Here is a 13,770-nt window from a genome sequence, read left to right on the forward strand (position 1 = left end):
ACCCACAAAAAATCTAGAATCATGAGCACAAGTACAGTTGCCTGTAACATATGTAAACAGAGTTGAGGCTTCTTCAGGGAGCCCTGCTCAGGGACAGGATACGTCACCTGCATGAGAGGACACTGCCCACCGGGACTGGTCCATGCCCTATGTGATGGCCCAGACTCAGCCTAAGGTTTCCCCTACCTAGATGCATGTGGGGGCATCAGCTCAGTCTCACTGGGGACATACTCTCCAGTATCAGGGACTCTTTGGAACATATAGAGATGTCCTATGTAGACTGTAGAATTTGAAAATGTTTCCATCTCAGAGAAAGAGCAATGAGTCATCCAGGGTCCTCTCCTCCCTCCATAGAAGAAATTTCCATTGTGGTTCCCGGATGGGAGTCCATTCTGTGGTTAAAGAGCATTGAGCAGGTGTCCAGATGCAAACAGAGAGAAACTGATTGTTTTGGTGGCAGTCAGTCATTAAAAAAACTAATTAAGGGTCATGACTGACCCATAACATCCAGAAATTTTCAGAGCAAATGGGTGCATGGTTGAATTCAGGATTGTGGAGTCAGTGTGAGGAAGCAGCGGCACTTTGCTTCAGGTGGGGTGTGAGTTCTGGTGTCACCTTTGATGGGCCAACCATGGGCTAGAGATTTTAGTAGCAGTAGCATTTATTTTGCATTCTTGTTAAGAATAAAAAGTTTTCTGGGGCGCCTGGGTGGCTCAGTGGGTTAAGCCGCTGCCTTCGGCTCGGGTCATCATCCCAGGGTCCTGGGATCGAGTCCCGCGTCCGGCTCTCTGCTCAGCAGGGAGCCTGCTTCCCGCGCTCTCTCTCTCTCTGCTTGCCTCTCAGTCTACTTGTGATTTCTCTCTGTCAAGTAAATAAAATCTTTAAAAAAAAAAAAAAAGAATAAAAAGTTTTCTAATATAGTTGCCCCGAAAATGCTAAGTGTTTATGTTAAGTTGCTTTTTGTTTTATTTTCTGAAGTAGGAATGAGACTAAATAGATTCAAACCATATGAACTCTGGGTGTGGAATTTCTTTGGGAGGGCTTGGGAATGACAGGCCTTGACGCACCCCAGAGGCAGGGAGATCACAGCCTCCAGCCTTCTCTCTCCCTAGCCCAAACCAGATCCGCTCCCTGCTGAGGCTGCGCAGTTCTGGCCTGACTCCAGATGTCCTTCCTTCCCAGGACAGCTTAAAGGAAATCAGATTCTGGGGGCTCTTCCTTTGATCTCTCCAGAGCTGGTGCTCACAATTCACAAAACCCAGACTCCGATAAATGGGGCCAAAGGACTATGTATTTTGGTGCCTTCATTTCTGTTTTTTATTATTATTATTTTTAGATCTTTATTTATTTATTTATTTATCACAAGTAGGGAGAGAGGCAGGCAGAGAAAGAGAGAGGAGGAAGCAGGCTCCTCATTTAGCAGAGAGCCTGATGCAGGGCTCCATCCCAGGACCCTCGGATCATGACCTGAACTGAAGGCAGAGGCTTTAACCCACTGAGCCACCCAGGCCCCCTCTGTTTTTTATTATTAAATCGTGTGCTTTGCTGGCCTTTCACGTAGAACCTTGTTTTCCATTCCTGTAGATTCAGTAATTGCTCAAGTAACAAAACATCAATCTGTGTGTACATTATGACATGATTAAAACAGTCTAGCTCATTAACATTATCTCCTCATAGAGCTAGGGTTTTTTGTTTTCTGATTCTTTAAATTTTTTTTTTAAGATTTTTATTTATTTATTTATTTGACAGAGAGAGAGAGAGATCACAAGTAGGCAGAGAGGTAGGCAGAGAGAGAGGAGGAAGCAGGCTTCCCACTGAGCAGAGAGCCCGATGTGGGACTTGATGCCAGGACCCTGGGATCATGACTCAAGCCAAAGGTAGAGGCTTTAACCCACTGAGCCACCCAGGCGCCCTGACTCTTTAATTTTTTTTGAGAACATTGCAGATATATTCTCTTAGAAATATCAAGTATAATAATAGATTCAGAACCATCTGCAGTCACCGTGCCATGCCTTAGAGCTCCAGAATTTATTCATCCTGCGTAACTGAAATTTTGTACCATTTGACCAACATCTCCCACTTCACCCTCAGCCATGTCCTGCAATCATACTTTTACTCTGCTTTTAGGAGTTCAACTTTATTAGATTCCAGATACAATTGAGACAAAGCAGTATCTCCTGCTTTGTGTGGCTTGTTCCACTCACAATAATGTCCTCCAGGCTCACCTGCTTTGTCTAAAATGGGAAGATGTCTTTCTTCCTTTTTAAGACTGAAAGTTGCATACATATGTCTTATGTATTACATATGATACATATGATATATGTATTCTATATCTTAAATATATAGTGCATATATGTCCTATTTTCTTTAACCACTCCTAGAAAACAGAAAAACTACAAGGAAATGACACTATTTCTAGAATGACTAAATTTGAGCAAAAAATAAAATTGTTAACACCAATGTGGAGGAATTAAAATGATCATACACCATTGATAAGTGTGGATAAAGTACAGGAAAACTGGCATTTACTTATAAAGTCAAACAATTTCTATCCTAAAATGTGAATTCAAGAATGAAAACTCTCTGAACTACTGATCTATCCTTCCTTTCTGTATTTTTCCATTCATCCATATTTAATTAACATATAAAAACTTTTTAAAAAATATTTTATTTATTTATTTGACAGACAGAGATCACAAGTAGGCAGAGAGGCAGGCAGAGAGAGAGGAGGAAGCAGGCTCCCCGCTGAGCAGAGAGCCCGATATGGGGCTCAATCCCAGGACCCTGGGATTATGACCTGAGCCAAAAGCAGAGGCTTTAACCCACTGAGCCACCCAGGTGCCCCATATAAAAACTTTTTTTCCCCCTGTGGTTACAGTATTCTTTATTCTGGTACATGATAAGGTAGGGCTCCCTGAGTCCCACTCCCCCGACCGACCCCCTGTTTCAGGGGGTCTGCGATGGTAACTGGAGGTCAGGAGATTCTCAGTGTGTTGGAGGATGACTAGAGGGCAAGCACTGCCTGGCTGCCTCTCTCTTCCTCTCGCTCTTGTTCAGGCTGGTGGTCCAGGGCTCTTAGTTCTTGGAGGCCATGTGGACCATGAGGTTTGGCTGCAGTCACTGTAGACAAGTTCATTGTCATACCAGGAAATGAGCTTCACAAACTGATCATTGGGAGCAATGCCAGCCCCAGAATCAAAGGTAGAAGAGTGGATGTCCCTGTGAATGTCACAGGAGAAGACTTGGTGCTCAGTGTAGCTGAGGATGCCCTTGACAGGGCCACCTGATGCCTACTTCACCACCTTCTTGATGTCGTCATATTTTGCAACTTTGTCCGGGTGGCAGGTTAGATGACACATTGGGGTGGGGACACTGAACCCATGCCAGTGTGCTTCCCATTCTTCGCAAAGATGTCCTTGCAATGCTGGTAGAACCAGGGATAATGTACTGGGCAACCCTTCAGCCATCAAGCCACAACTTCCCAGAGAGGTGGTCCATGGTCGTCTGCATAGCTTTGGTGGCATGACCTGTGGTCCTTGAGTCCCTCTGTGATGCCAAAGTTGTCATGGATGACCTTTGCCAGAGGGGCCAAGCTGTGGTGCAGGAGGCATTGCTGACAATCTTGAAGGAGTTGTCATATTCCTCATGGTTCATGCCTATCACAAACATGGGGCAGAGGGGGCAGAAGATGGGGCAGAGATGATGACCCACTTGGACCCACCATTCAAGTAAACCCTGGCCATCTCCATGGTGGTGAAGACCCCGATGGACGCAGCGACATACTGAGCACCAGCATCGCCTCATTCGATGTTGGTGGGAGCTCACACCTGGGAGGTGGAAATGGGGATTCCATTGATGACAAGTTTCCTGTTCTCAGCCTTGACTATGCCATGAAATTTGCCATGGGTGGATTCATACTGAATATGTAGGCCATGTAGTTTGGATCAATAAATGGGTTATTAATGGCAACAATATCCACTTTGCCACAGTTAAAAGCAGTGAGCAGGTGCTCAGTTGGCCAGATCCATTTACCCTGACCTTCACCGTTGTGGTTTGGGGACAAGGTAACAGTCTGTTCAGTCTGCAGTTGGAAATGGCAGGTCAGGGCAGCCCATGCTCCCTGTGCTGTGGCAGGATTTGTGGCTCTCTGTGGGAGGCGAGGACATCTGAAACCAAGGAAGGAGAAGCACACATGCAAATGTCCAAGTGAAAGCTCTTTTTTTTTCTGAATATTTTCTGTGACAAAGGAGAGAGCGGCTTTTTGTGCATTTCGAGATCCTTGTGCCTTGAGCTGCTGATAGTGGGTGAAGAGGCTGTGCCAAGGCCTTTCTTCACATATCACCTGAGAAAGACACGTAGCCCAGAAGGGAGAGGAAGAAATGGCTGCTTCTCAGGTAAATCTTACCCTGATGAGCTCAGGAACGGTGTCTTCCTTTCTTACTGAAAGGCAGTCTATTTAGAACTGGCAAGCATTCACTTTTCTAGTTCTGGTGGTCCTGCGGAGCCAGTAGGTTTTTGGACGACTATGTATCCATTTAAGGATAGTCAAAGTCAACCCTTCAGGATAGTCCTTTCCTGGGGCTGTCTCTCCATTCTCTCCAACTGGGCTTTCTGTGCTACATGAATCCCGTCCGTGAATTCATGACCTGCAACTATTGAAAATATTCCCTCTGGGACAGATCAACATGGGGCTATGTTGATACCCATGATCCTCACTGGAGATTTGTCAGGAATCCCAATGAAGGAGGAAATACTTACTATTTAGATTCTGCCTAGGTGTGACCTGAGTCTGTATAAACTGAATGAACGTGAACGGATAATCCAGATGGCTATCAGGCCCAAAATAAGTCAATGTCCTGAAAAAGAAAGCCTCGCTGTCTAGGTTGCTTTAACAAAACTTAGTATTTGAAATACATGAAAGATTACAGGATGCGGGAGCTATCTCTGACTTGAAATTTCATAAAACTGCTGTTTTCATGATTAGAATCATAATACAATTCTTTGTTTTGTAAACTTTATCACAACAGTGAGGAGTCCTACATGCATCAGGCCACTGATCCCAATTTGTCTTGTTTCATCTGATACTAACTTTGTTCACTTGGTTCAGGGTCTCTCTGCTACATTCCCCTGGAAAATGTGGGCTGTGACTTTTCTTTACAGGAGGAGATCTTGGTTTTTGCAAATAAAGGTACTAAATGGTCTTTGGTTTCATGAGTTTCCATTTAATTCTGCACAGTGTCACAGATATGCTCTCCTTTATTATGTTTTTATTTTCAGCAGAATGAAACAAGTACTGTGGAATTACTGTATATTCAAATGTCTTAAAATTCTGTGGTGTAAGCACAAATGATAAATGCCTGATTATTTCCTTGAAATAATAAGGTTTGTTTGTGTGAGGAAGGAAGTATTCATGATGTTTTATTTTGATTTCAGCCTTACCATTCCCTGAGGTTATCTGTAAACTTTACTCTAGAGTAGGGATAATTCTAGAAACCAACTGGCATAAAATATTGTTGCTCACATTAAAATCAAATATCTAGTCTTTATTTATGATTCAGCAGTACTTGGTAGTGGTGTTAAGGAGCTGAACATTGAAAATGCTTCCTAAGTATTCTAAAGAGTCCATCAGGAAACAGTGTTTGGAGAAGTAAATTTCTACAGCCTTCTGTAATGTGCTCTCTTCCCTATTGAGCATAGTGCTGGATTTGAAATTGTAGATTCTCCAGGAAGAGTCATGCTTCTTTTTCTTGTCAATAGGTCTTGCTGTCTGTAGTCTGGATCTGGTCATCTTCTCTGGAAAAGTAAAGAGCCCCAGCGCATGAAGAGAAAGGAGACAGTAGCCACACACTCAGGTAGGTGGGAATGAATGAAGCAGATGATACAGGTGGGGGCCAAAGCTCAAAAGAGAAAACTTGAGCTTAAAATGTGGTTTGAGATGCTCTGCTTGAATGGGAGGAGTCTGGAAGTTTTAATTCTCTTGTGGTCACAGAGGGATAGCTCTCATCTCACTCTTCACATGCTCCTACATCCTTGAAGGACTTACCTCCTGTTCTGGTGTCTTCCGTGGCATTCACAGGGAAATCCAAAAATCTCCCCATGGCCACTAAGGGTTTATGTGATCTGATTTCTATTCCATTGTTTGTGGAAGCATGTGAAAATCTGTATGCATAGGTAGTTTCAAAGTGAAGGCCCCAGTGTGATTTACTTCTAACTTTTTGGGTGCATTTGTCTCCGGCAGGCACACAAAAAGTCTGGTACAAAATCAGGAATGTTGGGGAGACTGACCCTCCCTTATGAAATCTTAAATAGAGTAGCCCTCTGTATGGAGGCTTCCCCATTGACCAGACTCTGTGTTCTGTCCTCAGAAATGTACCTGGGAGCCTCAGTGTTTACATTGGCCTCACAGTAGAACATGTTGTGGCACTTCACTAAGACCTAATTGATGCTAGGCCCTATCAAGGACTAGATGACAGAATCTTTGTGGTTGGGACACTAGGCATGGTAGTTCTAAAACCTACACAGGAGATCCCAACATGAGGGCACAACTGAGAATGACTTTTCAACCATTGCTTGTCAGAATTGCATGTATCTACAAACCATTTGAGGTTCCCATTAAAAATAGATTCTGGGGCCCCATACTCTGATATCAGGACTCCCTAGAAGTGGATGAAGCCCATTAGTGTGTGTCTTCTAGTCATTGAGGTTGCTGTCCCCAGGCTTCATGTCCACTAGCATTATGTTAGAGAAAGCAGAAGAGCACATCTGAGTCCCTTATTCCAAACTGTTCTCTCTCAACACAAATACTGTCTTTCTCAGGGATGACTACTAACAGCTTCTGGAAAGATGACCTTTTCTGCTCATCCCATACAACTTAGGAAGGGACTAGATAAGGTTGTGTTGTCTGCACAAGGTTGTTTTATATGAATAGTATGTACTCATTAATGAAAGGAATGTTTATTGAGCAGCTACTACGTGCTCCAGGTATAGATTCCCAGGGCACTGTGCTGGGAATCTTAGAATATGCATGTTGATTGTTCTAAAGCCCTGGGAATTGGATACTATATGATCACTCTTTCCAGAGGGATTTGGGTGCTGGGCGTGCCTTCTTGGGAGTAGAGACTCTTTCTCTTCTTTTTCATGATCATTAACCTTAAAAATAATGTTGGGTGTGATGACACGTAGATATGAGAGCAGTCTGAGAGACAAGAAGGAAGGGTGGATTAGAAGCTCTGAATGAAATTTGATACGTCAGTCATTTGCATTTATGTATTTGGTTCATTTTAATGTGTGGACTATGAGTGGACATCCCAGGAATGGAAGGTGGGATGCTATGTGTTACCTTGGAAGCAGGTTTTTTTGTTTTTTTTTTTTTAAGATTTTATACATTTATTTGACAGAGATCACAAGTAGGCAGAGAGGCAGGCGGGGGCGGGGGGAGCAGGTGGGGGCGGGGTTGGGGAGCAGGCTCCCTGCTGAGCAGAGAGCCCAACATGGGGCTTGATCCCAGGACCCTGAGATCATGACCCAAGCAGAAGGCAGAGGCTTAACCCACTGAGCCACCCAGGCACCCCTGGAAACAGTGTTTTAACCAGAAAGGTGAAACTTCCTCTCCAAATTTTAAGTTTTTGCTGTGCTTTGTCTGAGTCTGAGCCTCAGGAAAATGTGAATGCCAGTTGGGGCCACCCACGTGGGGCTGCCAGGAACTGTGTTCTCTGAGCTGTTCTGAGAAGGGAGGCACGGGGACCGACAGTGGAGCTGTGGAGGGCAATTTTGTGGTCTGAGGTTATTTTCCACGGAATCTTAATGGACAGTTCTCTGTTAGTCTCTGTAATCCCCATTTAGGCAGAGGGACTATGCCCGACAAAATTTCTGGGCCCTGAGCCCTGTCCACATAATGTTAGGACCAAATATGCAAGGGAAATCCGGGAGTGTCAGAAGGTCTGCTGTTGGGATTGATGGGCGCTACTTGCATTCATGTTGCACAGGTGATCCTGGATGTCCAGTCCCTGATCCCCATCTCTTCTGGGATCCTCTGCACTGTGGCAGGTGACAGACTCCGGACCTTGAGGGGTTCACCTCTGTTTTCAGTGTGCACACACGTAAACAGGAGAGGGCAGCAGAAACACTGGGTGTGTAGTAGCAACACTGGCCAGAAGGAGGACTGGTTTGTCCATACACTCTGGTCCTAGCTTGCCTGAACTTGAACTTGGGTATGTGGGCTCGGTTGAAATGAGATTCAGGAAACCCCCTCGGCTGGTTAGGGAGGAGCACACAACTGCACATTGGGGCCCATAGAGAAGCAGTGTGCACCACAAACCCTCTGTGCGCGTATACAGCCCTTATTGGGCGACTATAACTGCGCAGGCGCTCTGGGAAGCCATTGCCAAGGGTGAGGGCTGTGGAAGTGAGGGCAGAATTGCATTGGTGTGTTGTGTGCATGTGCAAAAGTGGGCTGTTGAGAAACCTGTCGCACTGTCTTCTGCTGGCCTGCAACGTGAGTCAGGAGTTTAGGCCACTTGAGAAACTGGTCGAAGTGACTGGTGGTAGGTACTGTGTGATCTTCAGAGATGAGGTGATATACGTTCAGATTTCCCAGAGTAAATCTGGCCAGTTGGTTTGTCTTTTCAAATGGTTACGCTTGCCCCACCTGTAGGAGGTAGCAGTGAGCGTTTTATGGAGAGGTGGTAGGGAGGTGGTATGTGATTGGCTATACCCCACGCTGTTGCCTTATTTTCGGAAGGCCTTCTTGACTCCAATTGTTTGTTCTTAAGTTGATTTTCTCCCTTTCCATTGCATTGATTGCGAATTAAGTTGTGGTTTGCTTACAGAGGCTTCTGAGACCTTAAAGCCAACTGAATCTGTGGCTTCCCTGTTTAATTGTTTTAACAGTGGAAACACAGTTGGCAGGATATCATGTGTTTTTGTGTGTTTGTGTCTGGTTTTTATTGTCCATTTGCAAGGGTAGTTCAGCAATTGTCCCCTCATTATAAGAACGCACAGTCATGATGGTGCAACAATTTTATGTCCCCAAACCACCCAGTCAGTTACATGTGTACAAATCAAAGATCCAAATTTCATGATGTGCGTGGTTGGAGACAGATACATTTGTGTGTCAACAAGGAGGCATTTCAACAAGCGTGTTACATTTACAACCACAGCGGGATATGTGTAAGAATTGCAGTAAATCCATTTCTAGTACTGTGAAGATACTGCCTTCATGTAGCATTGGTTAGGAAAAGCAGTTTGATTGACAGTAAGTTTGATATGACAATATTTTTATGCAAACATTAAAGCTAATGCAAAATATTTTAGTTTGTCGGTGTGTTACACAATTTCAAATGGAACTTCACATACCCTCTGAAATTGCATAAGAACGAGGATACACTTCAAACTGATGAGCTTTTATGACTGAATATTAAACTGTTAATGGGGGCAATGAGTGAGGATTTTTATTTTATTTAATTGTAAAAAAAATTTTTTTAAAGATTTTATTTATTTGACAGACAGAGAGGGAATACCATCAGGGGGAGTGGAAGAGGGAGAAGTGGGCTTCCCGCTGAGCAGGGAGCCCAATGCCGGCCTCAATCCCCGGACCATGGAATCATGACCTGAGCCAAAGGCAGACACTTCATGACTGAGCCACCAGAGGCCCTTCATGTAAATTATTTTTCCTTTTTTAAAAAAAAAATTACATTATTTGCTTCAGGGGTACAGGTCTGTGAATCATCAGTCTTAAACAGTTGACAGCACTCACCATAGCACATACCCTCCCCAATGTTCATCACCTAGTCACGCTATCCCTCCCCCCTCTCCCCCAGCAACCCTCAGTTTATTAAATGTACAAAATATTTAATGTTATGTCTATGTTATGTTCTGTCTCCACTGTAACAAATTTCCACACATTTAGGAGCTAAAAAAGGATGCTCTGCTGATTATATATTTGAATTTCAGTGGGCTTACCATGTTTTCTGTTTATAGTCCTGTAAGGTCAAAATCAAGGTTTCACAAGGCCTAGGATTTTCTCTGCAGCCTCTAGGGGAGACTCTACTTCCAGGACCATTGACAGAATCCATCTTTAAAGATATGTACTTATTTATTTATTTGGAGCAGAAGCAGGGGCTGGGCAGAGGGAGGAGAGAGAGGATCTCAAACAGATTCTGTGCTGAGCCTGAAGTAGGGCTCTGTCTCAGAACCCTGAGATCAGGATGTGAGCAAAATCAGGAATCAGACACGAAGCCACTGGAGCCACCCAAGTGCCCTGGCTGAATCCATCTTTAAAGACGAATTGTAGTTGATTCTAACCCTTATGAAGGGATTCATCTGCCTCTTGTATACAAGCCTGAATTTTGTTCTGATCCACTGGATTCAGAAATGCAGTATAATTGATTGTTGGCGTCCTCTAGCAAGTTTTCAAGCATCTTGCCAAAACTTAGGGGTCTGTTTCTTTAGATCCTGTTCATGATGTTTCTGTTGGGTTAGTTTCATCCAGTATTTGGCCTGGCCCTCACCATAATCATGTGGACCCATTGATGTAAATCTGAAAAACCATCTTGGGAACTTGAATTGATATGTTAAATTCTTCAGCAAACCTATGGAGATCCTCATTCACTTTAGGGAACTCTTTATTGCTCAAAGTTCATCTTTATTCCAGGGAACATAAACATTGTGTTCACTTAGATCTTCAGAAGACTTAACTTTAAGGGGGCAGATTTTAATAGGTTCAGAAGAGGAGGTAGCAGAGGGAGCGTCAGAGGAAGAAGAAGGTGCAACAAAAGAATAGAATGATAGTGGAGATGAAGAAGGGAGAGCACAAAGGAAGATGGTTTTGGACAGGGGGCCTGAGCACAGGGTGGCTTCCTAGTGACTCTTGATAAAGGTGGGGGAGGGGAGGCATAGGCCTCAAAAGCCCTCTTCTGTGTTTGTAATTATTTGCTTACCTTATTCAGTTGAAAAATTGCATTGTTGGTATGAGGCAATATCATGTTCCTGATAGGGTTTGGAACCCTCAAAATACCAATTAAAATAGGAATCCCATTCAGTTTTGTCAATTTTAGAACCATGTTTGTCGAACTCATCTTTGAGAAAAGTAACTTTGGAAAGATCAAAGAATCCTGTTCTGGACATTGAAGTTCTAAATTACTTCTTATTGGGGCACCTGGGTGGCCCAGTGGGTTAAGCCTCTGCCTTGGGCTCGCATCATGATCTCAGGATCCTGAGATCGAGCCCCACATCAGGCTCTCTGCTCAGCGGGGAGCCTGCTTTCCCCTCTCTCTCTGTCTGCCTCTCTGCCTACTTGTGATCTCTCTCTCCCTCTCTCAAATAAATAAATAAATAAATCTTAAAAAAAATAAGTAAACTACTTCTTGTTAATTCAGTCCATTTATATATAAAACCCCATGAAGAGAGAAGGTATTTTTTATACATAAAAATGACATCTCTTCCTGCAGCACTTGGGTGGCTCAGTTGGTTGGACATTTGCCTTTGGCTCAGGTCATGATCCTGGGGTCCTGGGATCAAGCCCCACACTGGGCTCTCTGCTCAGCAGTAAGCCTGTTTCTCCGTTTCTCTGTGCCTGCTGCTCCCTCTGCTTGTGTTCTCTCTCTCTCTCAAATAAATAAATAAAATATAAGAAAGAAAGAAAGACGGGACAGGGGGACAGAGGGAGGGAAGAAAGGAAGTAGGAAAGAAAGAAAGAAAAGCATCTCTTCCTTACACTGCAACAGAGGAGGAGTATCCTGGAGCAAGATCAAGTCCACGTAAGATCAATTGCATCTCTTTCTTTCTTCCTTTCTTTTTATTTTATTTTATTTTAAAGATTTTTTATTTATTTCACAGAGAGAGAGTAGGCAGAGAGGCAGGCAGAGAGAGAGGAGGAAGCAGGCTCCCCACTGAGCAGAGCCCGATGTGGGCCTCCATCCCAGGACCCTGGGATCATGACCTGAGCCGAAGGCAGAGGCTTTAACCCACTGAGCCACGCAGGCGCCCCTCTTTCTTTTTTTAAAAAGATTTTATTTATTTATTTATTTGACAGAGAGATCACAAGTAGGCAGAGAGGCAGGCAGAAAGAGAGGGGGAAGCAGACTCCCTCCTGAGCCCCCTGATGTGGGGCTTGATCCCAGGACCCTGAGATCATGACCTGAGCTGAAGGCAGAGGCTTAACCCACTGAGCCACCCAGACACCCACAAGTGCATCTCTCTGTTGGGTCTGCAACTGACTTCCAGTGGTACGGCAAGAGAGCTCTTCCTGCCTAAAACCTCTGACTCCATTTTAGTGAGACATCCCATGCCTAATTTTCCATGGTTGGAAAGGAAAATGTGCTTTGTTCGGGAGTTTGGCAGATGGGGAACATGGTGGATTCACGTCCAGAGACAATGTACATAGTCACAAACCAAGCAGGAAGGGCTTCAGGGGCAGGCAGAGAAGACAGAGAAGTAGTGAGCATGACATGCAGGGGAAGCAGTGCTCCAGGGCTTCATCATTGTCAGTCCAGTCTCAAGGAGACTTACTGGACGCAGGGCAGGCTCCTCCCTAGCATGCTGATGCTTGATCTTCCAGGATCATTGGGTTCCTGGTTTCCCCTACCTCAGAGGTCTGTTGATCTCAAGAACCTGCAGTTAGTCAAAGCTTCAGGTAGAGAGCAGAGGTGAATGAGTTAGATGGATGTACCAGCAGTGCTTGGAGTAGCTATAGCCTGCGAAGTTTGTGTTTGGAAACAACACAGACACATTATTAATGGCTGCACATGCTGTGCTTTTACCTGCGCACAGACATAGAGGATCCTTGGGGCTGTGCTGGGACCTCGGGAACATGTAGGTGGGTTAATCCTCATAAAACTTGAGTGGTTGGTGCTAGATGTCCTCTATTTTCCCTGAAAATGTAGATGCTCGGGGCACCTGGGTGGCTCAGTGAGTTAATAAGCCTCTGCCTTCAGCTCCGGTCATGTTCCCAGGGTCCTGAGATCGAGCCCCATATTGGACCCTCTGCTCAGCAGGGAACCTGCTTCCTCCTCTCTCTCTCTCTGCCTTCCCCTCTGCCTACTTGTGATCTCTCTCTGTCAAATAAATAATTAAAATCTTTTTAAAAAAATTTTATTTATTTATTTGACAGAGAGAGATCACAAGTAGGCAAAGAGGCAGGCAGAGAGAGAGAGGGGAGGAAGCAGGCTCCCTGCTGAGCAGAGAGGACGATGCAGAGCTCGATCCCAGGACCCTGAGATCATGACCTGAGCCGAAGGCAGCAGCTCAACCCACTGAGCCACCCAAATAATTAAAATCTTAAAACAAAAAACCCTTAAAAAAAAAAAAAAGAATTTAGATGCTGGACCCTGCCTTTTTGTTTCTTTTTCTTTTTTAACATTAAGCTTAGGGGCACCAGGGTGGTTCAGTCGTTAAGCATTTGCCTTTAACTCAGGTCATGATCCTGGGGTCCTGGGATCAAGCCCCGTATCAGGCTGCCTGCTTCTCCCTCTCCCACTCCCCCTGCCTATGTTCCCTCTCTCTCTCTGTGTCCAATAAATAAATAAAAAATCTTTAAAAAAATTCACAAGATAGGGGCGCTTGGGTGGCTCAGTGGCTTAAAGCCTCTGCTTTCGGCTCAGGTCATGATCCCAGGGTCCTGTGATCGAGCCCCGCATCGGGCTCTCTGCTCGGCAGGGAGCCTGCTTCCTTCTCTCTCTCTGCCTGCCTCTCTCCCTACTTGTGATCTCTGTCAAATAAATAAATAAAATCTTAAAAAAAAAAATTCACAGGATAAAACAAAAAAAATTAAGT

General features: G+C 44.5%; 1 protein-coding gene and 1 pseudogene across 4 annotated transcripts in view; one reads left to right on the top strand and one right to left on the bottom strand.

The window, feature by feature from the left end:
- Positions 1–3,075: 3,075 nt before the first annotated feature.
- Positions 3,076–6,098, bottom strand: LOC123391213 (annotated as a pseudogene).
- The window catches only part of LOC101693026 (putative protein ZNF720), an 84,427-nt gene continuing 76,414 nt past the window's right edge, over positions 5,758–13,770 (top strand). For 3 of the 4 annotated variants that reach the window (XM_045077437.1, XM_045077438.1, XM_013049649.2), the window contains exon 1: positions 5,758–5,852. The gene's annotated coding sequence lies outside the window, so the exon portion shown is untranslated. The remainder of the gene's footprint in view (positions 5,853–13,770) is intronic. The other variant, XM_045077436.1, reaches the window with a different exon arrangement.

The sequence above is a fragment of the Mustela putorius genome, unplaced genomic scaffold (assembly GCF_011764305.1).
Source record: "Mustela putorius furo isolate JIRA1106 unplaced genomic scaffold, ASM1176430v1.1 tig00000196_pilon_pilon_pilon, whole genome shotgun sequence".
NCBI lineage: Eukaryota > Metazoa > Chordata > Mammalia > Carnivora > Mustelidae > Mustela > Mustela putorius.